Source organism: Danio rerio, chromosome 21, assembly GCF_052040795.2.
Source record: "Danio rerio strain M-AB ecotype USA chromosome 21, GRCz13ab, whole genome shotgun sequence".
NCBI lineage: Eukaryota > Metazoa > Chordata > Actinopteri > Cypriniformes > Danionidae > Danio > Danio rerio.
In genome coordinates, this window is record NC_141041.1 from 16,868,910 (window position 1) to 16,876,833 (window position 7,924).

General features: G+C 32.1%; 1 long non-coding RNA gene across 1 annotated transcript; it reads right to left on the reverse strand.

The window, feature by feature from the left end:
* Window positions 1–891: 891 nt before the first annotated feature.
* On the reverse strand, window positions 892–2,853 carry LOC147838817 (uncharacterized). The gene is made up of 3 exons (XR_015520161.1): window positions 2,780–2,853; window positions 2,135–2,182; window positions 892–1,279 (listed from the first exon to the last, which is right to left on the reverse strand). It is a non-coding gene; the product is annotated as an uncharacterized LOC147838817 (long non-coding RNA).
* Between the last annotated feature and the right edge of the window lie 5,071 nt (window positions 2,854–7,924).

Consider the following 7,924-nt stretch of genomic DNA (forward strand, 5'->3'; position numbering starts at 1 on the left):
TTTGTTTAAATTCAACAAAAATAAATTGTTTGCAACAATTCTGCATGCAACACTTTTTCAACATTGATTTCATTTGGTTGACTTGCATTGTTCTCTTGTTTTGCACTTGACCACTAAATCCAAAGCATGTGAATTCCTGTGACAGATTTTTATGTGTGACTATATACAAAACAAAATGCTATTATAATTGGCTTGGCAGCCTGAGCCTATTTATGCTACCTTTGCATGTTACGGGAAAATGATCATAGAATATAAGTTTTCTAGTCCAGATCCTCAGCATGATTGAAGTTCTGCAAATGTTTATGGTTGTCAATCAGTGGGATGTTACACTTTATTCTTTCATTAGTCCCCTAATTGCAACTTCTTAAGTAAAATTTCTGAATGCACATTAATAAAGTCAAATGTAAAAGTACTTTTATATTTGAACACACTGTAAAAAATGTTACTTAGATCTAACTTATAAAAAGTGAGGCAAGTGGTTGCATCGGACGTTTTAGGTTGATTCAACTTCCAGCCTTTTTTAAGTATTTTAAACACTAAAACATTGCTTAAAACAAATGCAATAAAATTAAGTTGAGCCAAATAATATTTCTAAAATTACTCAAATCAGATAAACTTACTTTTTTTGTTAAACTTAACTTACTTATACATTGCTATATGTTGACTGTACTCATTTTAATTAAGTATTATGAACTTAATGATCTAAATAAAATTAACCATGCATATGTCATTTAAAACGAATTTAATTGACTTCTGGCTGTAACCTCAGAAAATAAATCGGCGTTTCTATATTGTAAGCACAATATACACTAGTAAACACAGATAAACAGACTTTCCTGTCAATAACAATTAAATAAGAATGGGAAGATGGATTAAAGACCATAACATGTATTCAATATCAATCAATGTTCCTTTTAATAGTGACTACAAAATAGGCCATTAATGTGGCTACACGTACACAATACATAAATAAAAACATTAATAATACCAGATCCTATTGAGAAATCATCCAAGGCAACTCAGTGAGGAGATTTGCATATTTTGATGAAGATTTTGGATGCATAATGTCCAGTCCCACAAAGAGTCTCTAATACATCTTAAATGTATACAGTTTTGATGGATACTTGAAGTCGAGGACATCGGTAAGTCCAAACAGGAGCCATCATGCATTTGACAGGTTTGGCAAACCTCTGACAGTCCTATGATAATCCAAACTGTGTTGGGCTGATGGCAAATTTTTCCCGTGGGCAGCCGCATGCACCTCTGATTCCTCACAACTCTATTGGTAGAGACAAAAAGAAACAGGAGTTCAGGTGGTTGCTACCAAACAACATTAAATAGCTAAATACTAAATAGAAAATAACTACAAGTGAAGTTACAAAAGTCCAGTGAGAATGATGCATGGATGAAACACCTTAGTTTATCAGTTAAAAATTACCTTAGTTAAAATTACCTAACTTTTATTTAAAAAATAAAAAAAGGTTATAGAGGTTGTGTAATTACATTATTCCAGGTGTTTTTAGTTATCAAATTTTAAAGAAAACTGTGATTTTACTCAGTGTAACAGTGCATGTCATTGTGGTTTCCTGTAAATCACAGAATTGTTAAAATTTAGGTATTACATTTTTTTGTTTATTTTGGCAACTTATAAAGCATAAGAATGTGTATTTAATTTAGATATTAAAACTGTTTGAAAACGGCTATAAGAAAATTATAGAATACAAATTCTATAATTTAATTGTCATCTTCATTTTGCACCAAACTTTGCACGTCATAATACAAATTTTATTAAATAAATAAATAAATACATTGCCATTTTACACATTACATTAAGGTTTACATTACATTTTTGCTAAAGCTACATTTAATTGACTTTTTCTTCAAATTTAATTTCACTGGCAAATGACAGTTCAGTGATTCAGTGTTATCAGTTAGCTTTATTGAAAGACTGACAGATAATAAGAAACTGCATTAGGATATTTTTATACTGTTTTTACTGTTGCACACATAAAAAAAATCTTCAGATATCAAATGTAAGTTAATTCTATGCAGCCCACTATTGTTTGCAATTTTACCAATGTTTTACTTGCCTGCAAATAATTATAGCTGTAATTGTATCTAATGTTTTTCTTACCTGGATGTGAAGTTTGAAGATCCACAGGTAACAAAATCACTTTGGTATCTAAAGACCAAGAACATGCATTTTAGAATGAGGTGCATACAATTTAAATGGTTCTGTAAACATCAGTAGTAAATGTAATTTAAGTTAAAATAAATTGTAAATCTGTAATTTATTCACTATGCAGCATTAAAAAACTTATGGACTAAATCTCTAAAACACAAACTTTAAGTTATACTTTCTCTTACGTTAAACACAAACTACTTAACTGTTGCATACGTTTCTGAATTTAATATCCATCCTTAATGTGCTGCTATAACTTAGGTGAGCTAACTTTAGCTAAGTTAGCGCTAACAAACTGAACCCCCACACCCCGACCGCCCACCAGTGACCTTGTTAATCGGTTCTGCAACGTTAGTTATACCTACTAAGTGTTTTAAAACTACTTTCACTATTTTTCTCAATAATATCACTTTTAATCGTTAGTATAAACTAGCGTTGGTTAGCGTTAGCCAACTTAGCTTTCCATGTGAGAGCAGTCTAACTGTTAACATACCTGAGGCTACAGTACAATTTACAAAGGTAAAACCTCACCTGCCTAGCGAAGACAGCAGTTTTGCATGACTTTACAATTATCATTCGGCTAAATTTGCAACTTACCGTGTTAATCAGATCCGCTGCTGGGAGCAGTTAATGTCGACCATTGCAGAAGCTGCGTCTGCCTGCTAAATCCCGGGCAATGAAAAAGGAGTCACGCCAAACTATTAAAATCACGTTTTATGAACACCTGCCCACATCGACAGCTGCTCTAATAAATTGTCTGTGTCAACTCACTTTTATAACATTTATTCTACACAATAACCACGTACAAAAATCTACTCAAATAAATTGCATTAGTTTTATTTAAAATATACAGTTATATAAAAACTGATATATTTTAAGTAAAGAGGAAGCAAATTTTATTTTTTTGGTATAAAACAAATAAAATTAACTAGATTGCAATTATTTAAAGTAGATAGAACCAACTTTGTGAGTGTAGCACTTTTTACAGTGCAGATTTAACATATAAAATCTGAATTATCAATAAAAAAGGCCATTGAAGTAACGCCATTAAATGTCTTAAGGCACTTTGACAGTTGTGTGATGTGGTATATTTTGTAGCAGTGTTTTGTTGGAATAACATTTTTTGCCAAGATTCTAATAATACAAAATGTTGACAAAACTTTCTAGTTATATTGCAGATATGACCTAATATTAACTCTCAACGTTTTTGAGACCCTAATGTTCTTTACCTTTCAGCGTAAACTTTAGATTAGTGCTCTTTAGATTAAGGCATAAGTTACTTATGTTCACTTCTGAATTTCAAGAAGCCTTATAACACACCTGTGACAATATGCTATTAAATTGTCTTGGCTTTATATAATGAGTGACTTAAAAGGGTTTTATTTAGTTTTTTATTATGAAACATTTTAGTGCACATAAAATGTTGATATTGTGACAGGACTACCTGTGATTTATTATTCAGTCTCCAGCATTGCTGATGTCTGCATGTTCTTTTACAGAAGGAAAAACAAACTACTTTGCCACAATTGATGGCTTTTTGTCATTTTGTAAGGCCTCAAATGATGTTTGACAGATATACAGTGGGGGAAATAAGGATTCAGCACGTCACCATTTTTCTTAGAAAACATTAGGTGGTGTTAACTTGAAATTTTCACCAGATGTTAGTAACAGCCAAAGAAATCCAAATATGCCAAGAAAACAAAACTAATTAGTTTACTAAGTAAAGTAATGTGTAATCAAATAAAATGAGGCAGGGGAAAATATTAAACACATGAAGAAAGGGAGCTGTAGAAAGGCAGGAAAAGCCCAGACATCTCTCAGTAGTTCTTCAGCAACTCTCTGCCCTTCCTCAGTGTAAATTAATGTTAGCTTCTTCAGTCCAACATCTGCATTAGCAGGATGACGAAGGTGAAACCAGAGAGGATATTTCAGCAAGACAATAGCTAGGTTTCTATCCACCTATTTTTATGCACATTTTGGAGATGCGCAAAAAAAAACGGTTGATGTAAACGACAAGATGCGCGCATATTTTGAAAATGTGCATAAAAAAGATATGCGCGTAAATGATTGGAGCAAGTCATTTATTAAATGAAGAAAAGGTTCATGCAGCTTCTCTTATCGCAGCAAATTCCGTTTTTTTACTGTTGATATTTGGCGGCAGTTAATCAAGAAGTGATGATTTTGTTCACTTTAACTCGTTGGATGAAAACACTGCTTTATTCGTACATTTTTAAATCGCATTTTTGGATGGAAACACAGCTAATAATTCAAAACACATGCAAGGAAACTCTAATTAAGCTGTAGAATAGCCCAGCCAGTCACCTGACTTGAATCCACTAGAAAAAAACAAAGATCAGATTTGATAGACGAGACTCACTGAACCGTCAAGATCACACTTGAGCTATTCATGTGACTTCTCATATGAGAGGCGCCTTTAAAAAGGTCAAGGTGCTCCAGGACTGGCCAGCCCAGTCACCAGACATGAACATTATTGAACAAGGAGGAGGCATTTAATCACCAAAAAGGCCCTTTATATAACGTATTAAATACTTTTCAGTCGTCCAGCACTTTCTCCTTGTGTCCTTTCATTGTAATTACACAACTTTTTAAATATAGTTTTTGTTTTATTTTTATATTTGTAATGTTTGGGGTTCTTACCGAAATCTGGTTCAATTCCATGTCAACAGCTCCTTTAGAAATAGTATTCCCAGGAAAAAAAAAACAAAAAAACATTGTGTTGGATACTTGTTTTTCCCAACTTTATATGAAATGCTATTAGATTAAAATAATTTCAAAGAAACGTGAAATAAGTATTTGATCTTACATCATTTATTTTTCTCCACTTGGACTAACAAATTGAACTTACAGTGTTATAAAGATCAGGAAACATGATTCACAAACTGGAAATCTGACTCTATTGACTCTTAATCATGATTCAAACTGATCAGGACCAGTCATGATTTTGAAAAATGAGGTTTTATTGAGCAAAAACCATTAAAAGCCACATGTGTTTTCTTCAGCTGCACTGTGTGATTTATAGAAAAAAAAATGTCAGCATACAAACAATCCGCTTTTTAATTTAATGAAAGAAATATAGCACGGGTCGATCGGGTCAGCTGCGTGTGCATGCTTGTGGTTGTGCCAGTGCTAACTTGCTTTACCCCAAAGGCAAACATCCCTCTTCAAGTTCAAAATGCAGACATGTGTTTTACAACATACTCTTAGAACAAGTACACGTGTATGCATGACAACAGCACTTTAGGATGTCTGGCTTCAGTGACTACTGAACAAGAAAACTAGGCCATTTTTTTGTGCAGACACATTTATTTAGAAGAATTTATAAACAACAAGTGATTCTTCACATAGAGAAATAACTCTAAATATCAGACATGGTTTAACACAGTTCAGGAATAGGGAGAATTAAAGAGAAAAATAACCTAAATATGAATTTTGATGTTAATTTTCTGCTAGTATCTTACTAATTTTAATCTTACATTAAAGATTTTTATAACTGTTTTCTTTAGATATCATGGTCCTTGATGATAAAATGCAATGCTGGCACTTTTAACCCTTTAATGCACTAAATGGGTCTAAAGTGACCCGTCTAAGTTTTTTTTTCTATATCTATTTTATAGCTTGTGCATCAAAGGGTTAAGAGGTCAAAAAATACAGGCAACATATAATTAATAGATGTCCTGTGGATTATAACAAACAGCAAGAAAGAGAACATACAAAGGGAACATAATGATTATTTATTACTTTTTTTATTCATTTAGTGGCTAATTCGTGTGAATTCCTACAATCTCAATTGTACTATTTAGTACGATTTGCTTATCCCTCAATGACGATTGGGTTTAGGGGTGGAGTTGGGTGCCAATCCTCCTATTAAAAATCTTACATTTTTGTACAACTGAACTCTTGTGAATTTGTATGAATTAGACAAATCCACTAGACTGACACAAACCGCAAATACGTTTCCTCTTGAGATGAAGCTGATAATCCACAGTAAAGTATAGCCAATCATGTCATAGTTTATCCTGAAGAAAAATGTCATACAACTTGATGTGAAAACATCTGTTTGACATCAACACATTGATAACCTTTTGATACCAAAAAAAAAATGACACAACTGGATTACACTGGATTTTGTATCCCTAAAATGCATGTAAACTTTGATCAACATTGGGCGCCAAAAACATGTCAAAAATCCATTACAGGACAGTCTTTTGTGTTTTGACCAAATGTTAGACGTTAATTTGATGTTGTTTTGACATCAAGGTTGTCAACTGGCATCAATTAGAATGGCATTTTTGACAGTTTTTTTTTTTTGTCATGTTTTTTTTTCTTCTTTTTTTCATATTGACATCAAAGTGCCCGCTGAGTTAAACTCTTGTACAGGTTACTATGTAATAACATGTTACACTTGCCTGAGGAAAGCCATTCAGTGTCCAAAAGTCATGAGTTTGCTAAAATAAATAAATGATCTCACACAAACAGCAAGAAAGGAACATACAAATGGAACATAATTGTTATTTATTACAACATTATTATGTTTTATACACAGTAAGGTAAAGCCATAGCTTATCCTGAAGACAAAAAAATTTTAATTTAGATTTTTGAATTGAATTTGACCATCATTGTGAAAGCAATTAACATAGAGCAATATAAAAACATAAATGTATAATTGAAGGATATATAAATAAAGTGAAAATGTCTATTTGACATACACATATTGATACTCTTTAGATACCAAAAGAACAACACAATTGGGATACACTGGATTTTGTATCCCTACAATTCATTTAAACTTTGATGTTAAAATGACATCAAATTGATATTGGGTATGGCACAACATCTACAAAATCTATTACAGAACAGTTTTTTTGTGTTTTGAGCAAATGTTAGATGTCAATTTGATGTTGTTTTGACATCAAGGTAGTCAACTTGCATCAATTAGATTGGCATTTTTGGTGCCCGCTGAGTTAAAACATCTTGTATAGGCTACTATGTCATAACATGTTATACTTGGCTGAAAAAATGTCATTCAGTGTCTAAAAGTCTTGAGTGTATAATCTTGTGGATCAAACAAACAGCAAGAAAGGAACATAAAAAGGGAACATAATATTATTTATTATTACATTATTATCTTTAATCAACAGTAAAGTAAAGCCAATCATGCCATAGTTTATCTGAGGAAAAAAGGTCATCCTGTAACAATTTAATATAGATTGTGAGTTGAATTTGACTGTCATTGATATAAACATAAATGTATATTTGAAGGTATATATTAAAAGAAATGGCAAAACTTCCTGACATTTTTTCTACCGCGAAATATCATTAACAACATCTTGATGTAAAATGTCTATTTGACATCCATACATTCATACCCTTTTGATTCCAAAAGAACAATACAACTGGATTACACTGGATTTTGTATCCTAATGCATGTAAACTTTGATGTTAAAATGACATCAAATGACGTCTAACAATAGGCACGACACAAGATCTACAAAATCTATTACAGGACAGTCTTTTGTGTTTTGAGCAAATCTTAGACGTCAATTTGATGTTGTTTTGACATCAAGGTAGTCAATTGACATCAATAGATTGGTGTTTTTTTTTTTTTTTTTGTATGTTTTTTTTCTTTGTTGACATCAAAGTTCCCGCTGAGTTAAAACATCTTGAATAGGCTACTAAGTCATAACATGTTACAATTGACTTAGGAAAGCCATTAAGTGTCTA